The sequence below is a fragment of the Pleurodeles waltl genome, chromosome 9 (genome assembly GCF_031143425.1).
Source record: "Pleurodeles waltl isolate 20211129_DDA chromosome 9, aPleWal1.hap1.20221129, whole genome shotgun sequence".
NCBI classification, from domain to species: Eukaryota; Metazoa; Chordata; class Amphibia; order Caudata; family Salamandridae; genus Pleurodeles; species Pleurodeles waltl.
The window spans coordinates 985,242,484-985,261,510 of record NC_090448.1 but is presented as its reverse complement, the minus strand read 5'-3'; the positions used below and the strand labels follow the sequence as shown (position 1 = coordinate 985,261,510).

The 19,027-nt window shown below is 46.8% G+C and overlaps 1 protein-coding gene across 1 annotated transcript in view; it reads left to right on the top strand.

Annotated features, from left to right (window-relative positions):
• DLST (dihydrolipoamide S-succinyltransferase) overlaps nucleotides 1-19,027 on the top strand; it is a 160,930-nt gene that overhangs the window by 90,042 nt on the left and 51,861 nt on the right. The gene's annotated exons all lie outside the window — the stretch shown is intronic.

Genomic DNA, 19,027 nt, shown 5'->3' with positions numbered 1-19,027 from the left:
CGAGTCTCTAGGTCTTCAAATCAACCACGACAAGTCAACCTTGATTCCAACACAAAACCTCCACTACCTGGGAGCGATACTAAACACAGAGCTCCAAAGAGTGTATCCTTCGGAGGAACGACTTTTATCAATCCACAGGAAGTGTCAACATCTATTAACAGCCGATGCACCTACAGCTCGTCAGGTGACATCGCTTCTGGGCTCCATGGCTTCATGCATCTTCATTGTCCCGAATGCCAGGCTACGCATGAGGCCCCTTCAGGAGGCATTAGAGAACAATTGAGCCAAAAGACTGGTCACTGGGAGGACAGAGTTCGACTACCAGCAGTGGCTTTTCAATCACTACAATGGTGGATGCACAGACCTCACCTGTCGATAGGTTCTCCGTTTCACCAGACAATTCCAGTCGACACTCTGGTAACGGATGCGTCTCTTCAGGGTTGGGGTGCTCATCTGGGTTCCTTCCAAGCTCAGGGTCTGTGGTCCGACAAGGAAAAGAACTATCACATAAATCTACTGGAACTCAGAGCAGTCCATCTGGCTCTCAAATCTTTCTCTCCATTGGTTCAGGGGAAATCTATCCTAGTTCAGACAGACAATACAACCACAATGTATTACCTGAACAAACAGGGGGGAACAAGATCACTACCTCTGTCTCGAGAATCCCAAACGATATGGCATTGGCTCCTGGCCAGGGGAATGTCTATCACAGCGGTACACCTGCCAGGTCAGCAAAACGTAGAGGCAGACATCTGGAAGACGCGCACGACTGGGTGCTACACGACGAAGTCGTCGAGGACATCTTCGGTCAATGGGGTCGACCTCAGTTGGATCTCTTTGCAGACGAAACAAACAAAAAATGCCCAGACTTCGCGTCCAGGTTCTGCCGTCCGGGATCTCAAGGGAATGCCCTGTTGATCAACTGGTCAGGGACATTTCTCTACGCCTTTCCACCGATTCCCCTCATACCGGCAGTAATCAACAAATTTTACAACTCCAGAACCAGAATGATTCTGATAGCGCCACAATGGCCCCGCCAATTCTGGTACACGGACCTACTCAACTTATCGGAAAGACCTCACAGGAGGTTGCCGTGCAGACCGGATCTCCTGAGCAGAATGGAAGGCAGAATCCTACATCCCAACCTTCCCTCTCTGAGCTTGACAGCATGGCTCCTGAATTCCTACAGTATGGGCACCTAGGGCTCTCACAGGAGTGCATGAGCATCTTGAAAGAGTCAAAACGACCTTCCACGCGGCGTTCTTACGCTTTTAAGTGGAAGAGATTTTACATCTGGTGCTCTCAACAAGGTATAAATCCCATACGAGCTCAGGAGGACGTCATACTATCCTATTTACTTCATCTGGCGAAGTCTGGTCTGCAGGTATCTTCTATTAAGGTTCATTTATCTGCAATTACAGCGTATCGTAAGTCGCCTTCTCAGGAATCCTTCTTTACGATACCTGTAGTCAAGGATTTTTTAGAAGGCTTGAAAAAGGTTTTTCCTCCCATTCGGAGACCTTCTCCTCCATGGGAACTGAATGTAGTCCTGTCAAAACTTATGGGCCCTCCCTTTGAACCTATCCACAAGGCCTCTTTACAGCACCTTACGTGGAAGACGGCTTTTTTGGTGGCCATTACTTCAGCGAGGAGGGTCAGCGAAATTCAGGCTCTGTCTTGCAGAGAACCGTACACGGTTTTTCACGATAATAGAGTGGTTCTGCGAACTCACCCATCTTTCCTTCCGAAGGTGGTGTCAGAATTCCATATCAATCAGACTATATCTTTACCGACTTTCTTTCCCAGTCCGCAGACTCCGGCTGAGAAAGCATTGCATTCTTTAGACTTAAAAAGAGTGCTGAAATTCTATTTGGACAAAACAAAACCGATTAGACATTCTAACCATTTGTTTCTGAATTATGGTCATTTAAGAACAGGAGAGGCAGCGTCTAAACGAACTATATCAAGATGGATTGTGTCTTGTATTGTTAACACTTACCAACTGGCTAATAAGCAATTACTGGCTAGGCCAAAAGCGCATTCCACAAGGGGAAAAGCGGCTACTGCTGCCCTCCTTAACAATGTACCAATTTCCGAGATTTGTAAGGCTGCTACATGGAAGTCTGTGCATACCTTTACTAAGCATTACTGTTTAGACTCGGATGCAAGAGCGGATGCCCAGGTGGGGCAGGCCTCTCTTAGAAATCTATTTGCATGAATATGTATTCTTTCCTGCACTTCTTTCGGACAGTCCGCAGAGTTTAGGGATGGGCTTGCTAATCTATTCAATGTTTATGACTATTGATGAGGATCCCCTGGAAGAGAAGGATTAGTTACTTACCTGTAAATCCTAGTTCTCTTCCAGGGGTATCCTCATCAAAGTCATAAACAACCCACCCTCCTCCCCGGACTTAAGTCTCCTAGAAGTGCAGGACAGATTATCTTTCTGATCAGTTACACAGATTGTCACCGTAAAAAAGTACTGACCTAACTGTGAACCAACTGTCACCTTCCCTTCACCCCTGAGGCATGGTGGGATACTGGAGGTGCTCAGGGTCTTAAAGGCACGGTGCCAAAGTTTTTATGGTTCTCCTGTGTTAACCTGCATGCAGCCTATTGGCTAAGAATGCTTCATTGTTTTTCAATGTGGTTTTTTCTATTTTTCTCTGATATTTACTGCTGTTTACTTCCCTAAGTCCAGCTTTTGGGGCTTAGGTAGATATTTATGATCTACTGTGATTTTATAATATAAAAAAAAAAAAAAAAAAAAAATCTTGCATAGAAATAAAGCATTTTAGCCTATTTATGATTATAGCCTGCATTGCTGTTTTACACATGATAATATGTATGTATTTTATATATATATGCTCCGGGGTCCCCGCACAAGGGCGGGAATATTCAATGTTTATGACTTTGATGAGGATACCCCTGGAAGAGAACTAGGATTTACAGGTAAGTAACTAATCCTTTTTGCAGATTTTGAAGCCAAGATTACCTAGCCAGATTACATTGGACTGATTCCGGTGGTTTTGGGACATGAACCTGTAGCCCGAGAACAGGAAACAGAAATGGCTTGAATTTCTCTCTTTCTGGGTAATCAGATGAGCTGGAGACCTCTCCACAACTACCAGACACAGCAGTTATCATTCAGGTTATTTGGAAGAGCAACATTGGTAGGCTTGCATTTCCAGCAGGAACTTAGCCAGCATTTCTAAAGGAAACAACAGAGTACACAACCTCACAATGGACACTGCCATTGACCAGACCTTCTTTGTGCACCCCAGCATGTACACACTCTTCATACATATCCCGAATATGATGAAAACTGTGGCCCCTGTTATGGTATGGGTATTGTATTAAGGAGAACTAGTGGGCAGTCTGCCCATGGGAGTAGAAGTCAAAAGACACAACACCTTCCCCCTTGCACTTTTAAAGCCCTACCACCCCTGGTAGGATAAGATGGCACAGCTTTACAAACCTATAAACCTATGCAGGGGACTTAAGTCCCAACATCCACCTTCCTGGTTGATGTTGGGACTTTCCCCCTCTCCCACTCCTTCCACATCTAGTAAACGAATTGAGTCAAAGCAAACTCAAACTCATACTAATAGCTCCAACTTGGGCAAGACAACCTTGGTACACAACACTATTAGACCTCTCAGTGGTGCCTCATGTCAAACTACCAAACAAACCAGATCTGTTAACTCAACACAAAGAACAGATCAGACACCCAAATCCAGCATCGCTGAATCTAGCAATTTGGCTCCTGAAATCTTAGAATTCGGACACTTAGACCTTACACAAGAATGTATGGAGGTCATAAAACAAGCTAGGAAACCAACCACTAGACATTGCTATGCAAATAAGTGGAAAAGATTTGTTTATTATCGCCACAATAATCAAATCCAACCATTACAAGCATCTGCTAAAGACATTGTAAGCTACTTACTACATTTGCAAAAGTCAAACCTAGCTTTTTCATCCATTAAAATACATCTTACCGCAATTTCAGCTTATCTGCAAATTACACACTCAACTTCTTTATTTAGGATACCAGTCATTAAAGCGTTTATGGAAGGCCTGAAGAGAATTATACCACCAAGAACACCACCAGTTCCTTCATGGAACCTCAATATTGTCTTAACTCGCCTCATGGGTCCACCTTTCGAACCTATGCACTCATGTGAAATGCAATATTTAACATAGAAAGTTGCATTTCTAATTGCTATCACATCTCTAAGAAGAGTAAGTGAGATACAAGCATTTACCATACAAGAACCATTTATTCAGATACACAAACATAAAGTAGTCTCACGAACAAATCCTAAATTCTTACCAAAAGTCATATCACCGTTCCACTTGAATCAAACAGTAGAGCTTCCAGTGTTCTTTCCACAGCCAGATTCTGTAGCTGAAAGAGCACTACATACATTAGACATCAAAAGAGCGTTAATGTACTACATTGACAGAACAAAACTAATTCGGAAGACAAAACAATTATTTATTGTTTTCCAAAAACCCCATACAGGAAATCCAATTTCTAAACAAGGCATTGCTAGATGGATAGTTAAGTGCATTCAAACTTGTTATCTTAAAGCAAAAAGAGAACTGCCTATTACACCAAAGGCACACTCGACTAGAAAGAAAGGTGCTACCATGGCCTTTCTAGGAAATATTCCAATGACCGAAATATGTAAGGCAGCCACATGGTCTACGCCTCATACATTTACCAAGCACTACTGTGTAGATGTGTTAACGGTACAACAAGCCACAGTAGGCCAAGCAGTACTATGAACATTGTTTCAAACAACTTCAACTCCTACAGGCTGAACCACCGCTTTTGGGGAGATAACTGCTTACTAGTCTATGCACAGCATGTGTATCTGCAGCTACACATGCCATCGAACGGAAAATGTCACTTACCCAGTGTACATCTGTTTGTGGCATTAGTCGCTGCAGATTCACATGCGCCCACCCGCCTCCCCGGGAGCCTGTAGCCGTTTAGAAGTTGATCTTGAACATTTGTAAATTTGTAAATATATCACTTTAAACTACATTATGTACATACGTATTCACTCCATTGCATGGGCACTGTTACTATAATACACAACTCCTACCTCACCCTCTGCGGGGAAAACAATCTAAGATGGAGTCGACGCCCATGCGCAATGGAGCCGAAATGGGAGGAGTCGTGACTCGAAAAGACTTCTTCGAAGAAAAACTTGTAACACTCCGAGCCCAACACTAGATGGCGGGATGGGCATAGCATGTGAATCTGCAGCGACTAATGCCACGAACAGATGTACACTGGGTAAGTGACATTTCCCATATATATATATATATATATTTTTATGGCATGTGTAGCTGCAGATACACATGCTGTGCATATATCGCCATCGATTGTTGGGCTTGGTGTATTACAAGTTGTTTTTGTTCAAAGAAGCCTTTTTTGAGTCACAAGATCGAGTGGCTTCTCCTCTTGGTGATAGTGCACATGGGCATTGAGTCCTTTTGTTACAGTGTTTTCTTTCCGCCGTCTGGTTCGGACTTGTTACCTCTCGCTCCGTTAGTTTTCGGTTTGGTACTATCTGAACTTCTTTCTTTTTCCTCAACGTCGGTATCGTTTTCGAACGCGTTTTCTGACTACACTCGATCCGATTGTAGCGTTGCGATCGATTAAACGCCCTTTTGGGTGCTCGTGGCCTTCTCGGGCATACTGCATCACAGGCTCATGGATCGGACTCCATTTTGATTCTGTCCTCTGTGCCACGACAAATTCCCCTACACCGGGCAGCATTCGGTGTGCAACCTCTGTCTTCATCCGGACCGCAAAGAAGAGACCTGCGAGGCGTGTCTGTCTTTTTTTAGCATAGAAGACCTTACGGGATTGAAGAGCAAGGCGGTTAGAGAAGGCATTGAAGTCCATGGAACAAACGCCCAACATCTTTGGTGAGGAAAAGGCACAGACTGCAGTCTCCATCCGAGACTCTGACTCCGACCGAGGTTCAGATGAGGACAGTCAGATACTCCCTGTGACGTAGTACGTGAGTGCACCAGCCCCTTCCCATCAGAAACAAAAAAAATAATAACACAGAAGGCCTTGTTTTTACCACTGCTTGCTGGCCATTGTTGGGCCCGAAACAAGAGATTGTCTACCTACCGTCGTGTTCAGCGCTGAAAAAGGCCAAGACTCTCACCCGCAAACTGACTGTTGCGCCTGTTTCAGGATTGAGTCGAAATATGGAGGCTTCCACTTCGGAACCGAGACGGCTTCATACCACCTTGGAGCCGAAACATCCACGCTCCTCTTCAGAGTCGAAATATCAACGGCTCTCTTCAGAGCCGAAAAAACTTTCCCCTACCGATCAGACCACTTTTTCCACCTGTATAAAGCATGCTGCCACCAAGCTTTCGGAGCATTCATTAGTGGGGAGCAAACCGGTTTCATCTTCAGAACAGGAAGCAGATGAATCAGACATTAGACCGATTATTGAGGTCATAGAAAGAGCCTGGAAAGATTATTGCCTCTCCTCCTCCAATTACAAAGAGGAAACTAGCATTCCAAGAAAGCTTAAAAACTGGCCCTTTACCGGCGAAGATCTTTAAACACAAAGAGAAGCCAAAGACTGTACAGCTTTCTACACCGCATTTGCCTTGTCTTTCCTCCTTCTACACCACCCCATACTCCACCACCACCAACTTCACCCACACATTCTCATGTTTCTTCACATGGGGATTATATGGGCGATAGTATTTACAACATAGATCCATGGGATATGTATGACTCCGACCTAATCCCATCCAATGATCCTGATTTGTATCCCACAAGACCACCTGAGGATACCACAGCCTATGATCAGGTCACTTCCAGAGCAGCCATGTATCATAATGTACTGATGCACTCTGAGCCGATAGAAGAGGATTTTCTTTTTCCTCAACTCACAAACAATATCAATGTTTGCTAACCGGGTATGTTAACACATGCTGATGACATTTTCAAAGAACCAGTAAAGGCCAGGTGTAGGAAGTTGGCTCTGTATGTGCTATTTCAAAGTAAGGAATAGCATGCACAGAGTCCAAGGGTTCCCCTTAGAGGTAAAATAGTGGTAAAAAGAGATAATACTAATGCTCTATTTTGTGGTAGTGTGGTCGAGCAGTAGGCTTATCCAAGGAGTAGTGTTAAGCATTTGTTGTACATACACATAGACAATAAATGAGGTACACACACTCAGAGACAAATCCAGCCAATAGGTTTTGTATAGAAAAATATATTTTCTTGGTTTATTTTAAGAACCACAGGTTCAAATTTAACATGTAATATCTTGTTTGAAAGGTATTGCAGGTAAGTACATTAGGAACTTTAAATCATTTCAATTGCATGTATACTTTTCAAGTTATTCACAAATAGCTATTTTACAAGTGGACACTTAGTGCAATTTTCACAGTTCCTGGGGGAGGTAAGTTTTTGTTAGTTTACCAGGTAAGTAAGACACTTACAGGGTTCAGTTCTTGGTCCAAGGTAGCCCACCGTTGGGGGTTCAGAGCAACCCCAAAGTTACCACACCAGCAGCTCAGGGCCGGTCAGGTGCAGAGTTCAAAGTGGTGCCCAAAACGCATAGGCTTCAATGGAGAGAAGGGGTGCCCCGGTTCCAGTCTGCCAGCAGGTAAGTACCCGCGTCTTCGGAGGGCAGACCAGGGGGGTTTTGTAGGGCACCGGGGGGGACACAAGCCCACACAGAAATTTCACCCTCAGCGGCGCGGGGGCGGCCGGGTGCAGTGTTAGAACAAGCGTCGGGTTCGCAATGGAAGTCAATGAGAGATCAAGGGATCTCTTCAGCGCTGCAGGCAGGCAAGGGGGGGCTTCCTCGGGGAAACCTCCACTTGGGCAAGGGAGAGGGACTCCTGGGGGTCACTTCTGCAGTGAAAGTCCGGTCCTTCAGGTCCTGGGGGCTGCGGGTGCAGGGTCTTTTCCAGGCGTCGGGACTTAGGTTTCAGAGAGTCGCGGTCAGGGGAAGCCTCGGGATTCCCTCTGCAGGCGGCGCTGTGGGGGCTCAGGGGGGACAGGTTTTGGTACTCAGTCGTAGAGTAGTCCAGGGGTCCTCCCTGAGGTGTTGGTTCTCCACCAGCCGAGTCGGGGTCGCCGGGTGCAGTGTTGCAAGTCTCACGCTTCTTGCGGGGAGATTGCAGGGTTCTTTAAAGCTGCTCCTTTGGATAAAGTTGCAGTCTTTTTGGAGCAGGTCCGCTGTCCTCGGGAGTTTCTTGTCGTCGTCGAAGCAGGGCAGTCCTCAGAGGATGCAGAGGTCGCTGGTCCCTTTGGAAGGCGTCGCTGGAGCAGAGTTCTTTGGAAGGCAGGAGACAGGCCGGTGAGTTTCTGGAGCCAAGGCAGTTGTTGTCTTCTGGTCTTCCTCTGCAGGGGTTTTCAGCTAGGCAGTCCTTCTTCTTGTTGTTGCAGGAATCTGAATCTTTAGGTTCAGGCAAGCCCTTAAATACTAAATTTAAGGGCGTGTTTAGGTCTGGGGGGTTAGTAGCCAATGGCTACTAGCCCTGAGGGTGGGTACACCCTCTTTGTGCCTCCTCCCAAGGGGAGGGGGTCACAACCCTAATCCTATTGGGGGAATCCTCCATCTGCAAGATGGAGGATTTCTAAAAGTTAGTCACCTCAGCTCAGGACACCTTAGGGGCTGTCCTGACTGGCCAGTGACTCCTCCTTGTTATTCTCATTATTTTCTCCGGCCTTGCCGCCAAAAGTGGGGGCCGGGGCCGGAGGGGGCGGGCAACTCCACTAGCTGGAGTGTCCTGCGGTGCTGTGACAAAGGGGTGAGCCTTTGAGGCTCACCGCCAGGTGTTACAGCTCCTGCCTGGGGGAGGTGTTAGCATCTCCACCCAGTGCAGGCTTTGTTACTGGCCTCAGAGTGACAAAGGCACTCTCCCCATGGGGCCAGCAACATGTCTCTAGTGTGGCAGGCTGCTGGAACCAGTCAGCCTACACAGATAGTCGGTTAAGTTTCAGGGGGCACCTCTAAGGTGCCCTTTGTGGTGCATTTTACAATAAAATGTACACTGGCATCAGTGTGCATTTATTGTGCTGAGAAGTTTGATACCAAACTTCCCAGTTTTCAGTGTAGCCATTATGGTGCTGTGGAGTTCGTGTAAAACAGACTCCCAGACCATATACTCTTATGGCTACCCTGCACTTACAATGTCTAAGGTTTTGCTTAGACACTGTAGGGGCACAGTGCTCATGCACTGGTACCCTCACCTATGGTATAGTGCACCCTGCCTTAGGGCTGTAAGGCCTGCTAGAGGGGTGTCTTAGCTATACTGCATAGGCAGTGAGAGGCTGGCATGGCACCCTGAGGGGAGTGCCATGTCGACTTACTCATTTTGTTCTCACTAGCACACACAAGCTGGTAAGCAGTGTGTCTGTGCTGAGTGAGGGGTCTCTGGGGTGGCATAATACATGCTGCAGCCCTTAGAGACCTTCCCTGGCATCAGGGCCCTTGGTACTAGAGGTACCAGTTACAAGGGACTTATCTGGATGCCAGGGTGTGCCAATTGTGGAATCAAAAGTACAGGTTAGGGAAAGAACACTGGTGCTGGGGCCTGGTTAGCAGGCCTCAGCACACTTTCAATTCAAAACATAGCATCAGCAAAGGCAAAAAGTCAGGGGGTAACCATGCCAAGGAGGCATTTCCTTACACCAGGGTATTGACACCTAGAATAGACAAAAAATATAAAGTGGCACCAACTGATTCAGTCACTGTCACAGCAGTTGCCACCAGATTCCATTGTGGTCAGTGCAGCCAGGAAACGGGCAAATAGCCAGTCCACAGGGAATGCTCCTCCCCCTGATAAAGAAAGCTGCAAATTTGATGCAGCAGGCAAAAGAGTAGCAACTCTGGCTGCAAATCAGTGGAGAATTGCTAACTCCCAAGCTCTTTTACCAGGTACAATAGGGCAAATTGGGACGAGATGCAGATGTTCCTTCAATACCTCCCAAATTAACACCAAAAAAGAGCACAGCAAGTAGTGGAAGAAGGACAAGCCCTTGCTAATAATCAGATCCAATCAGCACTAGATGCGGCTGATACCGCATTTAGGGAAATTAACACTAGTGTCACAATTGGAAGGCATGCTTGGTTGAGGTCCCTAGGCTTTAAGCCTGAAATACAACAAGCAGTCCTTAATATGCCTTTTAATAAACAGCAACCTTTTGGACCTGAGGTGGATACAACCATTGACAAATTAAAAAACGACTCTGAAACAACAAAAGCCATGGGAGCCCTTTACATAACACCTTTTCGGGGCTCATTTAGTAAACCTCAGTTTAGAGGTTTACGAAATGAGCCCTGCGTCTTTCAGGGAGAGTATAGGCACTCTCCCTGAAAGATGCAGTAGAACGAGTACCATTGCAACATCATGGCAAAGGAGTGTACTCCTTGTATGTTGTCAGCCCCAAAAAAGCCTGGTCTGTAATTCTAATACTGGACTATAGGCCCTTCAACAAGCACATCCCCTCAGAGCATTTCCACAAGGTTAGTCTGCTGAATGTCATCCTTCTGTTGCAGGTTTCGATCTGAAGGATACCTATTTCACATGCCCATCTCACACTCCTTGCCAATACCTATTTTGTCATAAGTGGTCAGTATTACCAGTTCGAAGTGTTGCTTTTCAGGATCACTAAGAAATCTGGCTCTTAGTTGTGCAGAATATGAGACCCATGCATTAGGTCCCCAATTGTCTCCTCACTGGGAATGAAGAACCTAATTGTAGTGCTGGACTGTATCTCAGGGTAGTGAAGCAGAGCAGTCAAAGGCCTACTTGGAGGAGGTGGTGTGGGCTAGTAATTGGCATTCGCTCGCATATAGTAATATACCACACAATAAATGATTGTCCAGTCTATACTTTTTCTTTGAAAAAGTATATGTTCGATGGCATCTGTCGCTGTAGATACGCATGTTCTGCAATAGCTCGCCATCTGGTGTTGGGCCGGAGTGTTACAAGTTGTTTTTCTTCGAAGAAGTCTTTCGAGTCACGGGACCGAGTGACTCCTCCTTTTGTCTCCATTGCGCATGGGCGTCGACTCCATCTTCGATTGTTTTTTTTCCGCCATCGGGTTCGGACGTGTTCCTGTCGCTCCGAGTTTCGGAACGGAAGATTAGCTAATTTCGGAAGATTTTCGTCTGTATTGTTGCGTTCGGGATCGGCGTACTTAGATTCCACACCGCATCGAAGATCGAAGAGCTCCGGTGCCCTTCGGGGTAGTTTTTCGATCCTCCGTCGGGGCCTGGTCGGCCCGACCGCGTGCTGAAGAACGCCGATGGAACGGACCCCGTTCCGTTTCTGCCCCAAATGCCACAATAAATACCCCTACACAGACCAACACTTGGTCTGCAACCTGTGCCTGTCACCTGAGCACAGCGAAGACACCTGCGAGGCCTGTCGTGCGTTCCGGTCCCGAAAAACACTCCGAGACCGTCGAGCCAGAAGACTGCAGATGGCGTCCGCACCGACAGCCCAACGGGAGTTCGAGGAACAGGAAGAGGAAGGTACCTTCTCGATCCAAGACTCAGACTCCGAAGGATTCGACGATACACAAACCGTGAGTAAGACGTCGAAATCCACTCAGAGGAACATTTACAAGGCCCAGGGGACGCCACTGCCACCAGGCCATGGCTCGACCCATAAATTCGGTGACCGACCGTCGGCACCGAAAAAGGCCCAAACAGTGCCGAGATCGTCCGACTCCGGTCGAGACACCGGCACGCAGCCTTCTCGGGACCGAGAAAGTGCTGGAGACAAGCCTCGACACCGAGATGCCGGTGTGGACACGGCTCGACGCCGAGACAGCGGCACCGAAACAGATTGACGCCGAGAGGTTTCGGCCCCGAAAAAGAAAAAAGTCACCTCGAAGCCGAAAAAACACGCAGACAGGGTTTCGATGCCGAAACAAACTGCAAGCGACCCAGCTTCAGGCTCTTATACAGAAGAGCACTCGCTAACCTCCCAAAGGCAAAAGCATAGGTTTGAGGAAGAGCTACAAGCAACTGATGTGGACCATACGCAAAAGCGTATATTCATACAGCAGGGGACAGGAAAAATAAGCACCCTTCCCCCCCATTAGGAGAAAGAGAAGGTTGGAGTTCCAGACGGAACAGACACCACAACCAAAAGTGGTGAAAAGAGTTACCCCACCACCCTCTCCTCCGCCCGTGATTAACGTCTCACCAGCACAAACTCCATCACACTCCCCAGCTCACACCACCATGAGCCAGGGTGACCAAGATCAGGACGCATGGGACCTATACGACGCCCCAGTGTCAGATAACAGTCCGGAGGCATACCCTACAAAGCCATCTCCACCAGAAGACAGCACCGCGTATTCTCAAGTGGTGGCTAGAGCAGCACAATTTCACAACGTAAGCCTCCACTCAGAACAGGTCGAGGATGATTTCTTATTCAACACACTCTCCTCCACCCACAGCTCATACCAAAGCCTGCCTATGCTCCCTGGTATGCTCCGGCACGCAAAAGACATCTTTAAGGAGCCGGTCAAAAGTAGGGCAATCACACCAAGGGTGGAAAAAAAGTATAAGGCCCCTCCTACAGACCCGGCTTTCATCACTACACAGCTGCCACCAGACTCTGTCGTTGTAGGAGCAGCTAGGAAAAGGGCCAACTCTCACACATCTGGAGATGCACCACCCCCAGATAAAGAAAGCCGCAAGTTCGATGCAGCTGGTAAAAGAGTCGCAGCACAAGCTGCAAACCAGTGGCGCATCGCAAACTCCCAGGCACTACTTGCGCGCTATGACAGAGCCCACTGGGACGAGATGCAACATCTCATTGAACATCTGCCCAAGGACTTACAAAATAGGGCAAAACAAGTGGTTGAGGAGGGACAGACCATCTCCAACAACCAGATACGCTCCTCCATGGACGCTGCAGATACAGCTGCACGGACAATTAATACATCTGTAACTATCAGAAGGCATGCATGGCTCCGAACGTCTGGATTTAAACCAGAGATTCAACAAGCAGTTCTCAATATGCCTTTTAATGAAAAAGAACTGTTCGGTCCAGAAGTGGACACAGCGATTGAGAAACTCAAAAAAGATACGGACACTGCCAAAGCCATGGGCGCACTCTACTCCCCGCAGAGCAGAGGGAATTACAGCACATTCCGTAAAACGCCCTTTCGAGGGGGGTTTCGGGGTCAAAGCACACAAGCCAGCACCTCACAAGCCACACCGTCCAGTTACCAGGGACAGTATAGAGGAGGTTTTCGGGGACAATATAGAGGAGGGCAATTCCCTAGAAATAGAGGAAGATTTCAAAGCCCCAAAACCACTACTACTAAACAGTGACTCACATGTCACTCACCCCCTCCACACAACACCAGTGGGGGGAAGAATAGGTCATTATTACAAAGCATGGGAGGAAATCACTACAGACACTTGGGTTCTAGCAATTATCCAACATGGTTATTGCATAGAATTTCTACAATTCCCTCCAAACATACCACCAAGAGCACAAAATTTAACAACACACCATTCCAATCTCCTGGAGATAGAAGTGCAGGCACTATTGCAAAAGAATGCAATCGAATTAGTGCCAAACACACAAATAAACACAGGAGTTTACTCACTGTACTTTCTGATACCAAAGAAGGACAAAACACTGAGACCAATCCTAGACCTCAGAGTAGTGAACACTTTCATCAAATCAGACCACTTCCACATGGTCACACTACAAGAAGTATTGCCATTGCTAAAACTACACGACTACATGGCAACTTTAGACCTCAAGGATGCTTATTTCCATATACCAATACACCCATCGCACAGGAAATACCTAAGGTTTGTATTCAAAGGAATACATTACCAATTCAAGGTACTGCCTTTCGGATTAACAACCGCACCAAGAGTCTTTACCAAATGTCTAGCGGTAGTCGCTGCACACATAAGAAGGCAGCAAATACATGTGTTCCCATATTTGGACGACTGGCTAATCAAGGCCCATTCGTTCATACAGTGCTCAAATCACACAAATCAGATCATACAAACCCTCTTCAAACTCGGGTTCACCGTCAACTTTACAAAATCCAACATTCTGCCGCGCAAGGTACAACAATACCTAGGAGCCATAATAGACACATCAAAAGGAGTGGCCACTCCAAGTCCACAAAGAATTCTAAATTTCAACACCATCATACAACGCATGTATCCAACACAAAAGATTCAAGCAAAGATGGTATTACAACTCCTAGGCATGATGTCTTCATGCATAGCCATTGTCCCAAACGCAAGACTGCACATGAGGCCCTTACAACAATGCCTAGCATCACAGTGGTCTCAAGCACAGGGTCACCTTCTAGATCTGGTGTTAATAGACCGCCAAACTTACCTCTCGCTTCTGTGGTGGAACAACATAAATTTAAACAAGGGGCGGCCTTTCCAAGACCCAGTGCCACAATACGTAATAACAACAGATGCTTCCATGACAGGGTGGGGAGCACACCTCGATCAACACCGCATACAAGGACAATGGAACGTACATCAAACAAGACTGCATATCAATCACCTAGAACTTCTAGCAGTTTTTCAAGCACTAAAAGCTTTCCAACCAGTAATAGTTCACAAATACATTCTCGTCAAAACAGACAACATGACAACAATGTATTATCTAAACAAGCAGGGGGGGACGCACTCCACGCAGTTAAGCCTGCTAGCACAAAAGATTTGGCATTGGGCAATTCACAACCAAATTCGCCTAATAGCACAGTTTATACCAGGGATCCAAAATCAACTCGCAGACAATCTCTCTCGAGATCACCAACAGGTCCACGAATGGGAAATTCACCCCCAAATTCTGAACACTTATTTCAAACTCTGGGGAACACCTCAGATAGACTTGTTTGCGACAAGGGAGAACGCAAAATGCCAAAACTTCGCATCCAGATACCCACACAAACAATCCCAAGGCAATGCCCTATGGATGAACTGGTCAGGGATATTTGCTTACGCTTTTCCTCCTCTCCCTCTCCTTCCTTACCTGGTAAACAAACTCAGTCAAAGCAAACTCAAACTCATATTGATAGCAACAACTTGGGCAAGGCAACCCTGGTACACAACGCTGCTAGACCTATCAGTGGTACCCTGCATCAAATTGCCCAACAGGCCAGATCTGTTGACACAGCACAACCAAAAGATCAGACACCCAGATCCAGCATCGCTGAATCTAGCAATCTGGCTCCTGAAATCCTAGAATTCGGGCACTTACAACTTACCCAAGAATGTATAGAAGTCATAAAACAAGCCAGAAGGCCATCCACCAGGCACTGCTATGCAAGTAAATGGAAGAGGTTTGTTTGCTACTGCCATATTAATCAAATACAACCATTACACACAACTCCAGAACATGTAGTGGGTTACTTGCTTCACTTACAAAAATCTAACCTAGCTTTCTCTTCCATTAAAATACACCTTGCAGCAATATCTGCATACCTGCAGACTACCTATTCAACTTCCCTATATAAGATACCAGTCATTAAAGCATTCATGGAGGGCCTTAGGAGAATTATACCACCAAGAACACTACCTGTTCCTTCATGGAACCTAAATGTTGTCCTAACTAGACTTATGGGTCCACCTTTTGAACCCATGCACTCCTGCGACATACAGTTCCTAACCTGGAAGGTGGCATTTCTCATCGCCATTACTTCCCTAAGAAGAGTAAGCGAGATTCAGGCGTTTACAATACAGGAACCTTTTATACAACTACACAAAAATAAAGTCGTCCTAAGGACCAATCCTAAATTTTTGCCAAAGGTTATTTCACCGTTCCATCTAAATCAAACAGTGGAACTTCCAGTGTTCTTTCCACAGCCAGATACCGTAGCTGAAAGGGCACTACATACATTAGATGTCAAAAGAGCATTGATGTATTACATTGACAGAACAAAAAACATCAGAAAGACTAAACAACTCTTTATTGCATTTCAAAAACCTCATGCAGGAAACCCAATTTCAAAACAAGGTATAGCCAGATGGATAGTTAAATGCATCCAAATCTGCTACCTTAAAGCTAAACAACAGCTGCCCATTACACCAAGGGCACACTCAACCAGAAAGAAAGGTGCTACCATGGCCTTTCTAGGAAACATCCCAATGCAAGAAATATGTAAGGCAGCCACATGGTCTACGCCTCACACATTCACCAAGCACTACTGTGTAGACGTGTTATCTGCACAACAAGCCACAGTAGGTCAAGCCGTATTAAGAACATTATTTCAGACTACTTCCACTCCTACAGGCTGATCCACCGCTTTTGGGGAAATAACTGCTTACTAGTCTATGCAGAACATGCGTATCTACAGCGACAGATGCCATCGAACTGAAAATGTCACTTACCCAGTGTACATCTGTTCGTGGCATCAGTCGCAGTAGATTCGCATGTGCCCACCCGCCTCCCCGGGAGCCTGTAGCAGTTTGGAAGTTACCTTCAATTATTTATATATGTATCATCTCAACCTTAAATAGGTGCATACTTAGTCACTCCATTGCATGGGCACTATTACTACAATTCAACTCCTACCTCACCCTCTGCGGGGAAAAACAATCGAAGATGGAGTCGACGCCCATGCGCAATGGAGACAAAAGGAGGAGTCACTCGGTCCTGTGACTCGAAAGACTTCTTCGAAGAAAAACAACTTGTAACACTCCGGCCCAACACCAGATGGCGAGCTATTGCAGAACATGCAAATCTACTGCGACTGATGCCACGAACAGATGTACACTGGGTAAGTGACATTTTCATTATAACACAGACTTCCCGGGTGCAGAAATATTTAATCAGCAAGTTTGGCTGAGGTGCTGGGCTGCACTTGGCATCACGCCACATGCCTCCTTAGTTGAGGGTTTGTCCTCCGTCAAACCCCAGACACCTGTACAGTCGGGCTGGTGGGGAGCCCCAGGGTTGCCGCAGCCCCACCGGCTCCCCGTATGGGACCCGTCATCCTTTATGCTCCAACCCGCACAGCAAGTGGGAGTAGAGCATGGTGTGCCTCCTGCCTCAGGCCTGGATGCTCAGAATAGGGTGCACCCACCCCTCAAGCATGGGGCAGGAGAGTACCCTGCAGGCCATCCCTTTGTTGCTGGGTCCCAGTGTTGAGTCTTGGGACCCTGTCTTTAAAGCCCAGGATGAGGTCCACGGCCCCATTCCTGAATACTTCAGCCTAAGGACTGAAGAACCCAGGCCTCAAAGGAGTCTGAGGAGAGGGCCCCCATGCACGCCCCTGGGCAGTTTAGGAAAAGACAGTTGGTGTCGTCCCCAGGGGACAGGGGCCTCCTCTGGGGAAATCTGGAAAATAGTAGCAGAGCCCACACTCTCCTTTGGTCATGATTATATCGGCCATCTTATAACTCTGGCCCCGATGGGCCGATTTTCCTGATCAATTTGGTCCTGGTGGCGAGCCCTAGCCACCTTCCAGCAAATCTCATGGCCTCAAAAATGGTGCAGTCTGTGGTGAGCTAGTTTCACTGGCTTGCTGCACCAGCTTTCTCCTTTTGACTGGCTCCTGGTTCTCCTCTCCCCCTGCTGGGGCACAGAAGTCCAGGTCTTCCCCCAGCTGGTCCTCAATGGGTATAAGGGAGGCGGTGTCACTGGCCCTGGAGAGATGCATCTAGTCCCAGGGATCAGCTTCAGAATGGTCTTTAGTCATTCAGGGGATCAGGTGGCTTGTCTTTCCCAGCTGTCCATGGTGTGGCTGCCTTCGCTGTCCAGGGTCTTGCTTCCCTTAATGTTCTGGTGATGCCACTTTTGTGCCCAGTGCCTGCCTGGGGGACAAGCCCTTGCCTAACCCTAAATTTTGTTGGGTTTGGGTCCAGTCTGGCTAGTGAAACAAAGGGAAGTGCAGGTCTGTTGTCAGGTCCCTTTGTGTCTGCTGGAGGCAGATCCCTTTGAAGTGTAGAAAGTGTAGCAAGGCTCCTTCTCGTCCATACTTTCAGGGGGACCCACTTTCCGCTATACCCAGGCCCCTTTGTCTCCTGTTGGCCCTGTTACACATTTCCCAGTGGGAGAATAATCAGTAGCCCTGGCAGCTGAGCACTTACAAAAAGGCCCCAGAAACTTCAGGCAGGGAAATGGCAACTTTTTGAATTTAGCATTTTAAATAAATCTAGCTATGTAGCAAAATGATTCTGTAGGGCAGTAATTAGCCTTGCAACAGTGAAAATAATTTTTCGGGATATATCACTGTAAGACCCTGCTCAACATTAGTTTCTACATCTCCTACTTGTAAATATGCACTCTGGCTTAATGGCAATAAGGACTACATATGGGTGACTTAACATATAAGCGAAAAAATTAGGCCTTTCAAAAGGTTTTTTTTTGACAAGTCGAATTTGCAGTTTACAATTGTCACAAGCAGCTTTGCAGCTACCAGGCTGTGCACAACTGTAGTCTTGCTTGCACCTGTGCGCACACATGTTCACACGTAACTAGGGCAGTGCCTCTTACCCTAGTTGTGTTTCAGAGGCGTATCTTAAAACGCAGACACTGGCAGTAAACACTCGCAGTTCACTTACCAGGAAAATTCTGTGCGTGATTCTCTGGTACTGAGATTCACTACCAATAAAGGTACAAAAACTGAGTGTTTTAAAAGCAAAAACAATCCTGGTGTAGTAAATGGTCGTAAACCATTTTCAGCAGTCGCCATTTCCCCATAGTATTCACATTATGCCTTGCCGTGGAAGACACCTATCCTAGAAGGAGCAGCATTTATGTATTCCTTTACTTAAATGATTTGCTGATCAAGAGTGTTGTGCACATACATAACCACGATCTCCCTCCTTTACAATCTGGGCTTCCCTATAATTATCAATAAGTCCCACCTTCAGTCCCTTCAGATTCAACACTTTCTGAGAGCCATGCACAATACAATCACCGGCAGGGCTTAACCCCACTCAGGCAAGAGTGCAGGCATTCCTGCACTTACTGCCTCCTGGTCAGCCAAATCGTCAATTGA